The sequence below is a fragment of the Chinchilla lanigera genome, unplaced genomic scaffold, assembly GCF_000276665.1.
Source record: "Chinchilla lanigera isolate Chin_1 unplaced genomic scaffold, ChiLan1.0 scaffold00040, whole genome shotgun sequence".
In the NCBI taxonomy this organism is placed as follows: Eukaryota; Metazoa; Chordata; class Mammalia; order Rodentia; family Chinchillidae; genus Chinchilla; species Chinchilla lanigera.
This window is the reverse complement of record NW_004955441.1, coordinates 9,224,994-9,244,376: the sequence shown is the minus strand read 5'-3', so window position 1 is coordinate 9,244,376 and position 19,383 is coordinate 9,224,994. Positions and strand designations below refer to the sequence as shown.

The 19,383-nt window shown below is 38.8% G+C and overlaps 1 long non-coding RNA gene across 1 annotated transcript in view; it reads left to right on the top strand.

Moving 5' to 3' along the window:
* Window positions 1-18,988, top strand: part of LOC102020289 — a 49,181-nt gene extending 30,193 nt beyond the window's left edge. Inside the window, exon 3 of the long non-coding RNA XR_262062.2 lies at window positions 18,884-18,988. This is a non-coding gene — a long non-coding RNA (uncharacterized LOC102020289). The remainder of the gene's footprint in view (window positions 1-18,883) is intronic.
* Window positions 18,989-19,383: the final 395 nt, after the last annotated feature.

Sequence of the window (19,383 nt, the reverse complement as noted above, 5' to 3'; positions counted from 1 at the left end):
GTGTAGGAGATTCTCAGTTTGTGTGGGTCCCAACATCCTACCTTCCCAATTAATTGAGAGTGGGATGTTGGTTTCTGTTTGGCTTAGTCCTGTCTTTTGGTGTAGGGCTGTGGTGAGGTTATTACCCCAGAGCTTCCCAATGTTATTACACAGGGGAGAACAACTGATTACAACAGATATGACATCCTAGCCATAGTAGTACAATTAGTAATAATCCCAATTTAGATTTAGAAACTGACCAACTGTGGTGACTATTGGTTTTGTACTTTAGACCATAGGAGCAAAGTCTACAGTTATATAACAGAACTGATTGTAAACTAAGAGTTTGTATGCAAAGTGTTTCCCCTTGTTAGGGTGACTTTACCTTGGGTTCCTCTGGACAAGATGGTTGTCATTTCCTGAGTTCTTCCTGCACTGGCTGCCTGACCTGCAGTGTAGGAGTATGGGCCAGGCACCAGGGTTCCTCCAGACCAAGGCTCCCTGGATGGCAGAGGGGAAGTGAGTGGGGTTTCTTCCCTCCTGCATGGCTCACAGAGGTTTCTGAGGCTCATTGTCGCTCCTGTGATGGTGGGAGGGTAGGGGGCGGAGTTTCTCCTCTCCCAAGCAGCTCACTGAAGCTCCTGAGTGTATTTCTCCATGTACTTGGTGCTCTCAAGGCTCATGGTTGCTTCCACAGTGGTGTGTGTGTGGGGGTGGGGAGTGGCATTTCTTCTCTCCTGAGCAGCTCACTGAAGCTCTCAAGGTTCCTGAGCCTCACTGTCACTCCTTTAATGTGTTCTTAACAAATAAAAAATTGAGGTTTTCTTTGTTACTTCATATATGGTCATTTTGGTGAATGTTCCATTTATACTTCAGAAAAAGTTATATTGACTATTGTTGCAATGAGCAAAATACACCAGACCCACAAGCTTAAATACTATGTGGTATCTCTCATTTCAGTGAGGCAAAGTACAAAAAAAGAAAATTATTAAGGATAAATAGAAGGGGACAAGAGGCTAGATCTCTTGCAATGGGGAAATGGTCCAAGGGACGAAGGGTGAGGAGTGAGGGGGAGGGGAAGGGAAAATAAGAAGAATAAAGATATGGCATGTACAGTAACCTAATGATCCCAAGTAATATAAACATTATATGCCATGACGTGAGCTAAGACAGATAATATCAACAAGTATGAAAAAGGGGATAGTTTACACATGCAGGTCTGATTTATTGCACTTATGTGTATGGTCTCTAATTGCATCTGTTCACCCATAAAATCCTTGAGTGTATCTTTTTTATAGCAGAGTAATATACTCCATTGTATAAAAATGCTACATCTTTTTTATCCATTCCTCAGTTGATGGGCATTTAGGTTGTTTCCAAGATTTAGCTATTGAAATCTTGCATGCCTATATCTGTTAATCTGAGCAACAAGTTTGAAGATAACAATATGTAATACAACAGCCATTGTTAATTTCCTATCATCTTTTTTTTTTTGAATTCTATACGGTTTTTATTGTTTTTGTGTTGTTTTATTTTTATATTTGTTTTTGTTATTTTGTTTTTGTTCTTTTCTCTTTAAAATAAAGTAAGAATGACAAAAAGGGGATAGAGGAGCTGAGGGGGTAGGGAAGGAGAAAGGGATTAAAAAGAAAAAGAAACGCACTGTAACATACACATGTAACCCCTCCCAAGATGATTATAAACTACATGAGTTGCCAACATGTATACACCCTCATGGTCTATTTTACTGGTTATGTTCATTAGACCTTCTCCAGTATTTTTTTTTTGTTTGTTCACTTGGCCTGTCTTGGACTGAGAATAGTTTGTTAAAGTCTCCAGTTATGAAAGTATTTCTGTGTATTTCTCCTGGAATCTCTTATAGTTTCTCCTTTGTAAATATGATCATTATTTGATACAAAGATATCACTGACATTTTTGTATAACTCATGGTTTGCCTTTATAAAATGCTCTTTTTTATGTTTTTTGTCTTGATATTTCACTGTCTGATAAGAGGACTGTAATCACTGTTTCCTAGTGTTTCTCATTTGTATAGTGTGTATATTCCCAACCATCTGTTTTTAGTGTTTTCAAATAGTTTTGCTTTAGGTTGTTATTTTCTGAATAGCTTTATTGAGATGTAAAATCTACCTATATATAATGTATACAATTTGATGAATTGGATACATGCATGCTTTCATGAAATCACCATCACCATTGAATCAATAGACATAACCCTCACCTTCAAAAGTTTTTTTGGTACCTTTTTTTTGTTTTTATCTTTTTGAGACACAGTCTGGCTATGCAGTTCAAACTGGCCTTGATCTCACAAGCCCAAGCTGGTCTCGAACTCGCAATAATCTTCCTGCCTCAGCCTCCCGAGTGCTGGGATTACAGGCATGTGCCACCATGCTCAGCCTTTGGTACCTTTTTATTGGTACTGTTGTTACAAAGACATGTATGAGACTTATGCTCTTAACAAATTTTTAAGTGCACATACAGTGTCAATACTATGAGGTGCAATGGATTCCTACAATTTATTTCTTTCATAACTGAAACTTTATGTCTGTTAAACTGTAACTTCTTGTAATCCCTGAAAACTACCACTGTACTTTCTGCTGTGATGAGTTTGATTGTATTATTTTATTTTTTATTTTAAAGATAAAAAAACAATGAAGACAAAATCAAAACAACCCAAAAACGACAAAAACGATTCATGACCTCAAGACAGAATGATAGGAATTAACACTGGTTGCTACATTACATACTGTTATCTTCAATGAAGTTGCTCAGTCCACCACACTTAAGAATGTAAGATTGATCAAACAATCAAAGACAGTAACAAGTAATAAAAAAAATTGGAAATGATGCAGTTCTTCACCATACAAGATGGTGGGAATTGAATTTGATTATTTTAGATACCTCATGTAAGTAGAATAATGCAGTATTTATCCTTTTGTCTTGCTTATTTCAGTTAGAATAATGTCCATCAGTTTCATCTACAGTGTTACAAATGGCAAGATTTCTGTCTTTCCAAAGACTACATATACCAACATTTATATACGTATATTCCTGACACATTTGGGTTCTTTTCAGATCTTTGCTATTGTGACTGATAGTGCAGGAAATCATGGGAGTTCAGACGCTTCTTTGAGGTCCAGATTTCAATATTTTGGATATGCACCCAGAGGTGATTTACAGTTTTTTGAGGAGCCTTGATACTATTTTCCACAGCAGCTACACCATTTAAAATTTCCATCAACAATGTACAAAAGTTCTAATTTTTCTAAATCCCCACCCACACTTATCTTTTTAAAAATAACAGCTATCCTAATAAGTAAGAAATGATAATTTCCTCATTGTGGTTTTTTTTTTTTTTTTTTTTTGGTTTTTCTCTGGTACCAGTAACCGAACTCACGACCTTGCGCTTGCCAGGCAGGAGCTTTTGCCGCTGAGCTAAATCCCCAGCCCCCCTCATTGTGGTTTTGATTTGCATTTCCCTAGTGATCAGTGAGGCTGAGAATCATTCGGATATGTTTGGAACATTTTTGTGTCTTCCTTGAAAAAGTATCTATTCAAGTCCTTTGCCGATTTATAAACTGGGCTATTTGCTTTCATGCTATGGATGTGAGTTCCTTTCATATAGATATTAAGCCCTTATGAGATATATGGCTTGCATATATTTTCTCCCATTCTGTACATTGTGTCTTAACCCTGCTGATGGTTTCCTTTGTGGCTGAGCATTTTTTGGTTTGGTGTAGTTTCATTTGTTTAATTTTATGTTTGTTGCTTCTGGTATCTATTTAATAAATCATTGCCAAGATCTCAAGAGATTTCCCCCCTATATTTTATTTTAGAAGTTTTACTGTTCAAGGCCTTATGTTTAAATCTTTAACCCATTTTAATTGTTTTTGTATATAGTGTGAGATAGGTGCTTAAATCTCTTCTTCTATATGTGGATATACAGTTTTTATAGTTTTCTTTACTCAATGGACTATCCTTTATCTGTTGTGTATTTGTGGAATCCTTGCCAAAGATCATTTGACTGTATATGTATGGATTCATTTTTGGGTTCTCTATTCTATTCTATTGGTCTACATACCTATCTTTATGTCAGTGTTAGGTTATCTCTTTAGCGTACAGAGTTCAGTTTTTCTTTTTTCTTTTTGGTTTTTCTTCGGTACCGGGAACTGAACTCACGACCTTGAGCTTGCCAGGCAGGCGCTTTTGCCGCTGAGCTAAATCCCCAGCCCCGAGTTCAGTTTTTCTTTGTCATCCAGTTTGAAATGTTTTTCTTTTAACTTTTGTGTGCAGGCATTGACATTTGTGGCTATTCCCGATCCCCTTAATTGTATCTGTACTCCAGCTACTAGAAAGTCTTGCCAAATCTGGTGCAAATGCTCAGGTTTCTCTTTTCTTTGGAGGGCCACCCTTAGCTGTTTGGAGCCACTTGGGAGATGAGTTTATGAGCTCTGCCTGCTGCACCTCTCAGTGAGTCACTGATGCAGCATATTACAACCATGAACACTTGTTTCTGGTTGACAAACTTTATTTAAACTGACAAACTTTATTTAATGCTCAAAAACTTCCTGTAGTATGGGATGAAGCTTGACTCTATGAGCCCACATACTTGCTTATCTTCTTGTCTTAGTTTATCCTGCTTTCCTTTCCTCCCACAAACTTTTCTTGAAAGCACATCCTCATGGAGTCATTTTAATGAGAATTCCCATTGCAGGCTTTATTTGAAGGGAATCCAACCTAAAACACTGAATGTAGTCCATTTAATCTATTGGTATGACAGATACATTTGGTGTCAATTCTGTGGTATCATTTTTTATCTTATTTATATGTGTTTTGTGTTACATTTGCTATATTCCTTCATTAAACCTTTCCTTTACTAGGAAGTTTTATATTTTTGTTGCAGTAATTATTTGTATATAAATGCATTTTATGCTTGTCTTTTTCCTTCTTTGAGAAACTACTCTTTGTTTTTTCAGCTGTCTCTGTGGTAATCAATGAACTTACTCTATTTTCTTTTCTTTTTTAAGAGCAAAATATATTTATTGGGGGAAAGAAAGCTTCTGTCTGAGAGAGACAGAAGGGGTCCTGAGTGGGTGGTCAGGGACCCTGTCTTTTCTAGGAATTTTTATAGAGGAAATACATGACATGAGGCCAGTCCAAGGTGAGCAAAATGAAAAACCACAAGGTGGGCCAAAACTATGGTCAACTAATAGAATTATGAATAAAATTGCTGGGGTAAAATGGACTAAATTGGAATCAAATGGGGGAAGCAAGTCATGTAGCAAGTGGGCATGAATACAGAATGGGGCTCTTCCTATAGGGGGTTGGGTTAGTGGCTCTTCCTGGCTTCCTCAAGGTGATAGAAGCTTATTTAGAATGTCAATCCCTCGTGTTTATCCATAGGAAGTATGTGGATGCATTTATCTTTTATTTTGAGGTGTGACCTAAAGTGGAGATGCCTGTCTCCCCTACAGTTGCAAGGTCTCTCATCTCCTGCACTAACTCCTTCCCAGGGCCTATCCCTATCTGACAGCCTATAATATTTTTATCTAACTTAGCTGCCTATGACATTCTCCAGTCTGAAGAAGTACACTGAACTGCTGTGAGGGGGTAATGGGAGATGACTGATCTGGTTTATTCAGGCTGAAGGGAGTCATAGTTGATCGGTAGTCAGAGATACTCTACAGAGGTTTTATTTAAAGGCCCTCCATAGACACCAGGCATTTGCATCATGGGTAGGCATATAGCTCTAAGTCAGGAGGAGACAAAGCCTAACAATAATTAAGTATGCATGGGCCAAATAATAGGGTCAATGGGATAATTATGAATTCAGTCAACAAAGATTTACATCAAGCAGAGCTAGTAATGACTTTCCATAAAGAGGATAGGGATAAGGCCCAGGGGATTTCAGAGTTTGACATGTCATTGCTTCATCGTCTAATATTTTGAACAGTTTTTGAGACATTAGCAGAAAGGTCAGGAATGTACCCAAAACATTCAGTTTTCACAGTTGCACAAGTACCCACCTCCACATGCTGCTGTTAGAGTGTCTAATGTCATATGATTTTGGAGGACAGCTTCTCTCAGTAATTTTATTTCTTTATTTTGGAGAGAGAGACCAGTTGTGGTGTCATTTAAGGCCTGTTGAATATATTTAGTTAAAACCTTGATATGTGCCATATAATCCTCTCTCTGGACAAGATCTTGTGGTTCCTGGTAAAAGGAATCTAACATATTTGTTGTTGGTTTTATCTGTATGATTACTTGGGGTCTGACATCCTCTAGGCAAGAACAAATTTTCTGAGAAATTAGAACATGTATAATCAAAGTATGAGCATTAGAGCTGACAGGTAAGTTTAGAAACTGATTTTAAGGGACAGCAATTGTAATCCACTGTCTGTTAGAGCCCTTTACTCATGGAGTCTGACATTTTCTCGTAAGTTCCTCTAGCTTTAGCTATAATTATCTCTAAATCTTTGATGATTATGAGAACCAGATTATAACAATTAACACATTATTTTGGCCAGTAAAAAACTAGGTTTTTGTATGCAAACAACAACACGTATTGTATTTGTAAAAACCAGTCTCAGCATTATTTTGATCAGTGGGCAACATGGATATATATATATATATATATATATATATATATATGTATTTGGACAAGATAAACACTCTCCAGTATGAGAGCTGGGCTTTTGGGCATCTAACAGGAATGGGTGAAGAGAAAGTTATCCCAGTTACAGCTTAAGCAAGATATTTTTCTAGTGACTGTTTTTACTGAGGTATGATGCTTGGAAGGAAGGCCAGAGTTGGAGATAGACAAAGAGACATGTGCCAGTGTCCAGCAATAGGATGGTTTATTCTCTATCATCATGATTACTCAGAGCTCCTCTTTGGAGATGACAGGTAGAGATGACAGTCTGGCCAGAGGGAGGAGGTGGAGCGCCCCGGGCCCTTTCGCCTTGTTAGGCCACCTGAGAAGGTGAATCTGAGCTCTGGGGCCTCTGCCTCAGAGTGCAGTCTGGCTTCCAGTGGCAGACTTTGCTGTCAAGGCAAAGCTTGGGGGTGGCCCCTGAAGATGATCCTTTCCAAGGTGGCCTGGCTTTCCACAGTAGTAGCAGCTGAGCCTAGTCATTGAGCTCTTCTTGGAGTCCCAGGAATCAGACTTCGGGGTTTGTTTTTTTTTTAAGGCTGTAATAAAGGCAACCACTTTTTGGTCTCTTTATTTACTTGTGTTTCTCACAGTTCTGATTATAGAATCCTTTTTTTTTTTTTGGTTTTTCTCCGTTACCGGGAACCGAACTCATGACCTTGCACTTGCCAGGCAGGCGCTTTTGCCGCTGAGCTAAATCCCCAGCCCTGATTATAGAATACTAAGGAGACAGTTTTTACTAAAGTATCAAGTGAGCTATCTGGAGCAACAGATATATTTTGTAGCTTTTTCTAATATCTGGGGCTGACTGGGTAATAGACATGTCTTTAAGCAAAGTCTGTCCTTTTATTGAATCAGGAGCTATGGACATATATATTACCAGTGCCTCTAGAAAACAACCTAAGAAGGCAGAGGTGTTTTCATCTTTCTAAATAACTGATAATTTAAGATAACTAGAGGACTTGGTTTTTGTCCTTCTTAGACCTTAGAGAATACACACTTGAAAATGTCTCCTCCTCCAATCTCCTGTCTGACTGTTAGGCGAGTATCGGTCTTGAGTAGGGACTGCTTGGGCTCCAGTGGGAATTGATCACTCCCCTGACTGTCTGTCTTCTGGTTGTTTAAAATTAATAATATGATATTTATCTCTAAATGTAAGCAGCTTGTAATGCTGCTTGTCTCTCATTAGAAGTCAATGTCTGATTTAAGATTAACATTATATCTTTCTAGACTAGCTTATAGTTCTGAGTAAATCTTCTAAAGACATCAATGCATTTATCATGGTCATCTGAAAATTTTCCAAATGTAGCTTTATCTGCTTTAAGTTACTGAGAGAAAGAGACATATGAATTTGGGTTGTCTGATATGGATTATAATTATACTTTGATCATAACTAAGAATTATTTCTTAATGTAAAGGAAGTTTGAATGTAAGGCATTTCTGACCATTTCCCCTCTTTTTTACAGTATGATTTTAGTTGTAAAAGATCATAATTAATACTTCCCTTTGCATTCTATTTTGGCTCTTGAGGGTAGGTTGGCCATGTATGTGTGCAAAAAAAAAAATATTAAACTGCTCTTTTTCAACACATAAGGGTCAGACATCTTCTAGTGCTTGAGAATGGATTCTAGAGGAGTCAGAGACTTCAGCTCTGAGCACTGCATGTCTCCATCTAATGATCTCAGTGGAAGACTTCCAAATGATATAGGAGAAAGAAACTCCCAACCTGCTGGATGTCTGGTATGAGTTTGTGTTCTCTGAAATTGAAAAATGAATTTTAGGGACAATGGAGGTTAACAGCAGAATATATTTACTGGGGAAAGAAAACTTCTGTCCGAGAGGCAGACAGCAAGGGGCCAGAGTGGGTTGTCCTACTCTATTTTCTCTTCCCTGTCTTCATTTTGTTTTAATTTTTAAATTGGTGTTATTTCTACTTTGTCAGAGTATATAACTTTTGCATGCTGTTTTTTTTCACTTTCCCTCCATCTCTATTTTGGCCTTAGATTTATAAATCATTGTAGTCAATCTTGAAATTGAATTTGATCAAATTTTCACAGTTATGTATTGATTGGATGAAACTTACCTTTTTGTAGATCCCTCAAAATGAGCTCTTAAGGCAAATAATCCATAGCATTGCATGCAGACACATTGGTTTAATACAAAAATTTGGGATAATAGAGTTTTTTTATTGAGAATCTTTGAAATGTTACTTTAAAGTTGTGAAAATTTTAATGTTGCTCTTTAGCTACAGTGAGTTCAGTGAGGGGGGAATTTGCTGTCAACATTTTCATAGTATGCTTCCCTCCTTTCTTGGTTTGTATGGATTCCAAAGACGAAAATGTGAGTTTCTACTATAGATATACATATATTTTTCTTTTCTGACTTCTTTCAAGAGCTTCTCTTTATCTTTTCTGCAGTTAAATAAATGTTTAGGTGTAGGTCTTTTTTGGTGTCTATCCTATTAGTTTTCTGAGCTCCCTGCATTTGTGTTCTGGTGTCTTTTATTAATTTTGGGAAAATTTCAGCTGTTATTTCTTTAGTTCTCCCTCCTGTATTGATTCATCAATCTTACCAGATGCACCCTACCAATGCAGGATGTTAGTTTCAGGGGGAGCTGAGGGGAGGGGGAGCTGAGGGCAAGGGGAGAGGGTTTGTGCGTGGGAACTGTCTATACTATCTGCTCAATTTTTCTGTAAACCTAAAGCTACTCTAAAAATTGAGTATAAGAATAGTAATAGGGAAAGGGGACCAGGAGATCGAGGGAGGAGGTAAAGAAGGGGAGAAGACAGGAAGTGGATAAAAAAGAATTAAGATGTTTATATATATGTACCAACTCCCCACGTGAATGTAAGCATTAGGTACCACAAACATGTACTAATAAAACATACAAAGTTATATGAAATTCAAGTTTAAATGTCCACAAGGTGTCTGCTTCTAAATTGAAAAAAAACCCCAAATGCTTAGACATGTATTTTAATTATGAAAGGAATTTATGCAAATTAAAATTAAATATTAGTCTGACAAATACAAAATATTTCACATATACACACAAAAAGAATTGTCACAAGGACATGCAAAAAGACCTGTAGGTGTTTAATTAGAGCCAGACTACCCTTGTGGGCCCAGTCTGTGACAGGCCCTGAGTGAGATGGTTGGGGTTCTCACTTGAGAACTCATGACAGAGTAGAGCTAGAATCCAGGACTCCACCACACGCCAAGCTTGTCCTCTTGGAGTTATTTCCTTCCTCTCAGGGGATGAACAGATTTTATAATACAAGCTAGTTTTGCCAGAGATGGCAAAACTGACATTAAAATGCTGACTGGGATTCTGTAGGGTTTTAACTATCAAGTGTGATAGAAAAGTAGGATGTACACATTGTTAAGGAGAAAAAGATTATTACAATAAAATCATAATTACAGTAAAAATTGCCATTACTCTCCATCAAAATACTCCACTTTGAACACACTTATCCATTGCTCTTCCCGCTTTCTGAAGCAGTTCTGGAAGTGCTCTTTTGTAAGTGTCTTTCATTGTACTGTTCTGGCTGCCTCAATGTCCTGAATGCAAAACATTTGCTTTTCTTGGTCATTTTGACTTTGGAGAAGAGCCGGAAGTTGCATTTGGTGCCAGATTGGTGAATAAAGTGGATGAGGACACTCCATAACAGTTTTACCAGCCTTCATCTCGCTTTGAGGCACTTAGTAACAGCAAAGAAGTTACTGTGTTTTTGATCACACCACACAAAGACATTTACCCAAGAGGACTTCCAGGATGAGTCTGTTTGAAGTGAGGGGGAGGTATTTTGAGGAATATTAATTACTGGAATCGATTTAAAATAAATTTAAACATTGATGGTATCTTTGATCACACTTTGCATCACTCTTCTCATCCTCTCTAAGGGTACCCCTCAGTCCTCTGGAGAAAGTCACCCAGATGAAAAATATGTGACTCCTCAAAGGTCATGACTCTCCTTGGAATACCCTCCCCCACTGGAAGCTTCTCTTTCTCGTGGAAACCTTCACTGAATCATGTCATTCACGTTTTTATGCCCTATGTGGGGATTTCACTGTTCTGTTTATGTGAGCTTTGAGACTACCAGTCAGACCTAACATTTAGCTAGTGTCTCAGCAGGCACTGGGGAGGCAAGTTTATCAAATGCAAATTAACATATACAATCTTAATATACTTCTAGTAACTGGTTTAATATGTATTCAGTTGACAAAGAAGTCTCTCAGGTAATAAATATTGAATGCTTGGGAATAAAAACACATGCAACACCACAGCTAACAATTTAGCTCCTGAGCTAAGCTTTGGGCAAAGAGACAAAGTGGTTGTTTTTCTATTAAGAAAAAAACTCCGGATGATTAACTAGTTTAAAAAGAGCTGTAAAATGATATAATTTCTTTTTTGTTGCATTCTTATTAAAGATACTATTGCCTAAATATTAAAAAAATCAGTACATGTTGCTCATTATGGAATAATTGTATCATATATCTCTATTTATATGTAATTGAAAGCAAATATATTATAATCGAAAAAAAATCTCATTAATTTGACTAATTGGCTCAGTGGTATACAGAAATTCAGTGAATAAAGAAAAATATTTAAAGTGTGGAAGATTTGATTAGATATATAGCATTAATACTTCAAAAAGCAAACAATCAGTAACAGATTGCATTTAAAAATCCTGACAGGTTGGCTTTAAGAGAAAGACAAAAAATTGTCATTCATAAACTCAGTGTTAGCATGCAAAAAATGTTTCTCAACTACCATTACTTGATTACTCCATGAAAATTACATTTCCATCTATCATGCTTGTGTCATTAATTTGTAAAAGAAAGTTTTTCTTTTTATAGCGTGAATTCAGATATCAAAGTAGAATATGCCTGGAACAAAATGACCTACCAGAGGCACCGGTGACGTTTTGGGCTGTGTAATTACTCATTGTGGGAAACTGCCCTGCGCACTGCAGGATGTTAGCGGCATCCCTGGTTTCTGTCTCCTAGGTGTTAGTAGCATCCCTCTTCCTAAGCATGACAAGTAACAACATGTATAGGCTTTGTTAAATGGCCCCTGTGGGGCAAATTTGCTTCTATTTGAGGACTACTTGTCTAAACTATTGCAATATCTAAAATACTGCAGGTAAAATGACAAAGTCTTATTGAACAAATATTCTGTAATGAACATGGAAGACAGGATGCTTTTAGATGAGCCAAGTATATGGGCCAAATTTGATAGCATCTGGGCACCTCTATTTCAGTGCTCATTTCAAGGACTGGAGTTGCTTGACCACAGAAGACTATTTGTAACTTCTTCTGAAGCAGTTCTGGAAGTCCTTATTTTTCAGTGTCTTTAGCCATGGCTGCCTTGATGTCCTGAGTCAGTTCAACACATTTAGTTTCATGGTCATTTTGACTTTGGAAAGGAGCCAGAAGTTGCATTGCGTTGGATCTCATGAATAAGGTGGATGAGGATGTGATGTAATTTTTTTTTTTATTTTAAAGAGTAAAGGAAAACAATAACAAAATAATAGCAATGAAGAAAAAAACCTGAAACAATACAAAAACGATAAAAACAATACAGGATTTCAGAACAAGATGGTAGGAATTAACAATGGTTGTTCTATTACATATTGTTATCTTCAACTGTTTTTCTCTCGAATGGCACTTGGTTGAAGCACGCATTGTAGTTTTGATCCTACCCCATAAGTACACAAAAGAGGACTTCCAGAACTGTTTCAGAAAGAGGCAAGAGCAATGGGGTAAGTGTATTTGACACAATAGGGATTATTTTGAGGGGGAAAAATGAGAATGTGTCTCTTCTTGTAATAACTTAAAAAACTTAACCATTCACCCTATTTTTCAATGACCTCTTTTATGTGCATTTTTTCCCATTTGGCCAGGTTTGGCATATAACTTGTCTGCTCCAAGATAATACAGCCCAGTAGCCCTGTTACATTCAACCTAATAGTTAAGTATGCCCATATTTGTTAAATACACTGTTGGTTTAATTACTATTGTTTTGTATAAAGAGTTTAGATCTCTTCTTCCTGAATAGGTGTTTTATTGACCTTTTCTTTGTAGCTCTTCATCATCCTAATGCCACATTTGCTGATTTCGAAAAGACTAATTTGCCTCCAAAGGCTGATAATTTCAATTAATTCTTTTGATCAAGGGAGGATTTATAAGTCTTTGCCAGTTGGGCTAATTGCTCATTCAAGCCCTTTAATTGTTCCCTGGCTAGTTTATTTTAAGAGGCATCTGAATTAGCCTTTCTTTTTGCTCATTAGGTACCTGGAAGCTTCCCAAAGTAAGTAAGAGTTGATATCTGGTATGTGATACTTATTACCCTGGGGATGTTTGCTTTCTCTTTGATATCATCCATTGCCCTCTTCAGTTCTCTAGCTCTAGATTTCTTGCAGTTAGGGTATTCCCTGTCTTCTAACCAGGCTAATAAAAACTTCAGTATCTCAAGGGAGGGTCAGAATGGTAAAAATAATCAGCTTTTATTTTGCTGGGTCTTGCTGAATCATTTTGATGTAGAATAAAATATGATCAGTGTGGGATATGGACAGTCCAAGAATTCTGTAGTGTTTTAGTCCTCTTCCTATTGCCACAATAGAATATTTGAGGTAGTTTATATCTGAGGTAATAGAATACAGGGTAATTTATAAAGAAAAGCAATTTAGTTGGCTTACAGTTCTAGAGGCAGGGAAGTCCAACAGCACCGTGCTGGCATCTGCTCGGCATCCAGTGGAGGCTTTCATCCTGCATCATCCCATGGCAGATCGTGGCTGGGCAAGTGAGCACATGAGGCAGAGAGGGAGGGGGTTGAACTTGTCATTTTATCAGGAGCCACTGCTGTGATACCTAACTCACTCCTGTTAACCCTTAATGGAGTCACCTCTTAGGGTTCCCAACTCTCACCATTGTTGCACTGGGGGCTAAGATTCCATATGAGTTTTGCAGGAGACATTCAAGCTATAACAGGTGGGTAGGGCATGCTGAGGGGATGGGATATCTCACCATTTTAGCCTGAGTCTGAAGTACTTCCAGAGGCAGCATGATTTCATGGGAAAAACAAGAAAGTCATAAGATGACTGAAATAAATTGGTCATCCTAGAATTATTACTACAATGAAGTTTTCACAGGGTGCAGAAACCTGTAAACCCAAATAAGGCCATATCATCATCAATAACTAAAAACTGGCAGCTCTTAGGGCTAAGATCATAACTACAGGAAGTTATTCCCCTGAAATGCTCTCTGATTTTCTTGCGTGGTATCTAAGGAGTACCTCGTATGTGTCCAGAAATGAGGGCTCCCCTCTCTTACTCCTCTTTTTTCCTTTTCCTTTCCTTCCTCTTTAATGTCACAGCAGTGGTTTACAGTCTACAAACTGTGCAAAGAAGTCAGCATTGTTAAAAAGGCCTGTAAAACACAAGGCTATTCCCTGGTCTGGCATTCTGCTGCTTTCTCAGGATAACCTTTTCTGGGAGACCTAAAAGCCTTCAGGCTATCAAGGTGTACAGAGTCATAGAGACCTTGAGCTCCTGAGCTCCCTCTCCTTTCTGTAGGTCTCCTTCTGTTCCATTATCTTCCTCCTCCTCTGCTTATTCTCAGATATTCTGCAATGGAGAATAAGAAACCTCTTCTATGCCAACCCACATCGTGAAGGACATGATCTTATTCTTTCACCCATTTTCTCAGATGCTGCTTTTCAACTCAGTCAAGTCACTGTGTTACTGTCATGAAGTGGGAGGATTTTTGAAATTCATCATGGGTTTCTTCTCAACCTTTAGCTGCTTAATTGGAACCAATTCAAACTTTTCCTAGTACTCGTGTACGGCAGGAGTCCTGGCCTTGAAGTCATTAGGACAAGATGCAGAAAGCCAGAGCGCTGTCCATGGTGCTGCCCAAGCGCTACTGTCCATGGTGCTGCCCAACTGTCCCTGTTTACAATACTGGATTACAGGACAAGAGCTGGTGAGCCAAACTCTCCTATCTCCGTTAAACAGTTCCTCCCTAGCTAGAGCCACTTTTTCTTTTTCTTTTTTCTGCCTTTTTATGCTCTTGGGGATAGGGATTAGGGCAGTATATATGCTGGGCAAATGCTCAACCGCTGAGCTACACCCCAAACATTTTCTTATCTTTTGTAGAGACAGCGTAAGCACAATAAACTTTCAGTTAAAAGGTTTGGTGACATAAATTGTGACTCAAAACGGCTTATTATCTTGTATAAGTTACAGAAGCTTCAGTGTTGATTGACTCCATGGTGCAGAAATATCAACAAGAAACCAGGCTGTCTCCATATCTGTGATATGTAATACATAATTATGGCATCTTTAGACTAATTTTCCTTCTAGGCACAATTTGCTGCCAGTAAAATTGGGAAGAATGTGCTATTGACTTTGTGCATTAGAAGAAAGGGAAAAGGAGAAGAGGATAGATGAGGGGAGAGAGGGAAAAGAGTGAGAGATGGTTTTAGCAAATATGGAACAACAATTCTTCCTTTTACTCTGATTGGGCCAGTTTAGGCTTGTGCCCACTGATGATTAGTAAGAGTCACCAGGAAAATGCCATCCCTTGATTTGTTTAGACTAATCAGAATCTACATCCAGAGTTAGAGATGGAGTAAGCTTCTCTGAGTCTTGTGAGATACATAGAGACAGAATGGATAGCTGAGCAGAACTGGGGTTCATTAAGGAAAGGGGAAGAAATGTTGGTTTTCTGCTCTTTTCCCCTACCTTGCCAATTTTGGAACATAGTTACTTGTTGACTGTCCACATTTTCCCCTTTGAGTCTGGGTCATAAGAACACTCATTTGCATGTCCCCCTGTTCTGGGCATACTGTTGGATATCTTGGCCCATCCAGGGTCGGGAGTGAGTGTTATATGTCTAGTAATTCTTTCCAAGGATAGGGATTAATAGTGACTTCAAAATTATGTGGACTTGGGGGTTTAGTTCCTTTCTTTGTGGGTGATTACCTTACAGTGTCCAGATTCTTTTGTTCCTGGTTCTGGAACAGGCACAGGGAAAATCTGTTATCCTCATCTCAGCCTCAGGTATGGGGGACCACTGATGTGAACACAAACATTAAGATTGATTCTGGAGCCATCTTACCCAATAAGGGATAGGTGGTCAGCTTCTTTATCACGCTATTCTCATCTCATTCCTTTCCTTCTCTCTTCCATCTACTCTGTAGACTTTATATGGGTGATGAGAAATAGGGCTATAAGTAAGACCCAGATTTATGAAACAGTGACTTTTCTGCCCTTGTAGCTTTCCCTTAATCTAAAAATCTTGTTGGAGTAAAATAAACTTAACTACAGCCTATCTCTTTATTTCCACTCTGGTGCCACTGCAGAGTCTGTAGGACACAGCATTTGGGCACCTGAGTGCCCCACCTTGGTGGATCCTGATGCTGAAGACGGGGGCACTCTCCAGAGAAGGGGAACATCTTGTTCAAGGTTACATAGATTTTGAGTACTTTGTGCTAAACTCTATTGTCTTCTGTTGAGCTAGTCAATTACAGGATTCAGGTCAAACTCTTCTGTTTAACACGCTGGGTTCATGTGAAGTTTTGTGGGTTTATCTTCTGTACTGAGGGACCCACTGTTTAAAATTACATTCATATGGGCCAGGGATATAGCTCATTGGCATAAGCACCTGCCTGGCCAGCAAAAGCTCTGGAGTTCAATTCCCGGTACCAAAATATGTTCATATTCATCTCTGGGACACAAGGCTGTGTGGTGGTAGCAAATACGTTTCTAGGGAAGTGGACTGGTTCCTAGGCACCAGGGCACACTTTCTTTCTTGGGAGCTGAGTGTGGGATTAGTTACCACTTATAGTTAGTATTAGTATTACTATTTAGTGGGTAAAGGCACATTCTCTCGATTTCTTTTTCTTTTTTTGTCTTTTGCTTATCTCTTCTCTCTCTTCTGGGGAGAAGATAACATACCTCTTTACTCTTGGCCCCTACTTGTTTTATTTCAGATGTTTTAATCTAAGGAGTTTTAAATCTTGTTACAGGCAAAGAGCTTATATTTTTCTTGGAGCACCCATTTACCTTCTGCAGAAATGAACACTCATACCTGTCCCTGGTGTATATTCTGAACTAAGATTATGGAAGGAAGACACAAAGAGCATTGAATTTGGAGATAGGGCAAATGTTTTCTATATTAATGCCGTTATTTTGGATAAACTATTCCCCCTATTAAAGCCACAGCATCTCCACTTTAAAATAAGTAATAATAATAATAAGAAACGAAGATAATATTTGTGAGAACCAACCAATGGATGTGAAAGTGCATCAAGACCAGTAGAGCTGCTGGGATGTCATATCAGTTAGGGACTTGATAAGAAACAGAATTCATCCCTCATGGGATTATCTGTAGAAATATGAACAGAGTGAAGAATGTACAAACATCCAGTAGGAAGCTATTAATGTTACTAGAGATGAAGGGGTGAGCCAAAGTCTGATGAGAGGAGCTGTGGAAGAGCTGTAGCCATGGGTGAGACACAGTGCTGGGGCAGAGAGACAAGCAGTGTCAGGTGCCCAGAGCTCCCTCTTCTCTGCTTCTAGCATAGGGCAGTGTCATATATGTAAATATATGTAAATAGTGTGTCATGTATATAAATATGTGCAGATAGTTTTTTCCAGTCAATGGCTTTTTTTCTTAATATCATCATTTGGTGAACAGGAAAACTTAATTTTGTTGAAGTCTAATTTATCTATTTCTTCCCTTTATGGTATATGATTTTTGTGTCTAGTTCAAGACGATTTTTTCAACCTTGAAATTATAAAAGAGTTTTCCTATATTTTCCTCCAGAAGTATTAACGCTTCTGTGAGTTGCTTATAGATCTCTGAACCTTTTGGAGTTAGTATTTGTTGGCAGTAAGGTGCAATTTTGATTGGATTGAGGTTTACTTCTCATTATATATCTGTTTCAGCAACATTTGTAAAAAAGAAAAATCCTTTTCCTGTTAAATTGACTTGGTAAAATCAATTTGTTGAAACAGATTAGTTTGGGGGTTTGTCTATGTGGTGGATTAACTAATGATCAACTTGTAACACCCAGCTGCACTGAATCAGCGTGGTTCTGAGTGTGGAAGGCCCCCCGAGGATTGCTGCAAACATGAAAGAAGTGGAAGGGAGGATGGGGTGCTGTTGATTCTCCTGGAGAAGCTTATCGGGATGGTTTTCCTATATGAAAGCTGCTTTCATCACTGGAGGGGCTCGGGTCCTTGCTGTCAGTGAGGATGGCTGCGGTTCTCTTCAGGGGAGCTCTGGTCCTTACCTTGCACACTGCTTCCTGGCTCCAGCACAGATTCCTCAGCCTGCTGGCACAGATCCTTCATCCCATTGGTACAGACTTTCTAGTTTCCAACACTGACCTTCAGGCCTTTTCAGTGAAGATCCTTCATACAGACTTGCATGAGGTCTTGTTATGGGCTCTAGGCCTCCAGCTGGCCTTGTGGAGGTCATTGCCATGGGCTTTAGGTCTTCATCTAGAGTCCTGCAGGACATTGCTGTGAGATCCAGGCTCTTGGCTGGATTCTTTGGATCTCTAGTGTGAAAGCTTAAAATATTTACTTGTTTCTTTTTTTGAAATTTAAAAATGGCCCACTCTTAACAAAGCAAATAAAAGACTAGATATATAAACTTAGACATATTCAATAATATAAATGCCAAGTTTGAGTGTGTATGTGCATGTCTGTGTGTTTGTGTATGCATGTATGTATATGTGTGTATGCATATGTAAGTTCACGCCTGTGTAAGTGTGCGTGTGTGTGTGTGTGTGTGTGTGTGTGTATGTGTGTGTGTGTGCTCTTGTTTGAATGATTTGGTATGTGCCTCCGGTACTATTCTAGGTACCTTCTTCATTTTGCCCACTGTTGCCTTAGTTAGCTAAGTTCCAGTAGGAAACAGATGTCACCCCAATGGGGTAATTAAGGAGATTTTGGCAAAAGAATGATTTAGAATGGTGTGGGGGGATGAGAGAAACTAATAAAGGTGGTGTATTACTCCAGGCCAGGGAGTCCCAGAGCCGTTACCACCCTTGCAGTAGAGGAGCAAGGAGAGGAAACGATTAAGGGAGACCAGAGAACAGGGGATTATGGAGGAGGCTGCCTGACCAGGGCAGTGGCTTTTGTTAGAGGTGGGCACCTGTCTGGTTGGACCCATGTGCAACCAAAACTTGATTATATTTTCCTCCTTCCTTCCAATATCCAGTTGGTGCTTCTCCATGTCCAGATTCAGCTAAGAAGGCCAAACACAGAACACATTGATGCTACCTGTGGAGGACCATCTGGAAAGAGGAGCAATTGTCTCCGTTTTGGCTGAGCCTGACCCTATTTCCAAGTACTGATGTGTGCAGAGCTGGCCGGGACTTTTTCTTACCCCTTCAACTGGCTTTAAGCAATGCATACTGGTCTAGCCCAGGTGCTGGTGGTAATCTTTGAAGATGGCAGGTGTGTTTCCCCAACTCCCTATTGCTCCCTCAAATGAGACGGGCTTGTGAGCCAATGCTCCAGGATGTCAACTGGGATCGAGCCTTGGGATAGAAGCTATGACTTCCTGGGGCTTCAAATGTTACACATTAGCTCTGAAGCACTGACCCCAAAACATTAGATGCTGTCTCAGTTGTGTTAGGCAGATTACTCTTTCTGCATATCCTTCTCTCTGCATTTTCAGGAGAGATTTCATGCCTCCTACCTAGCCCAGCTCATGGC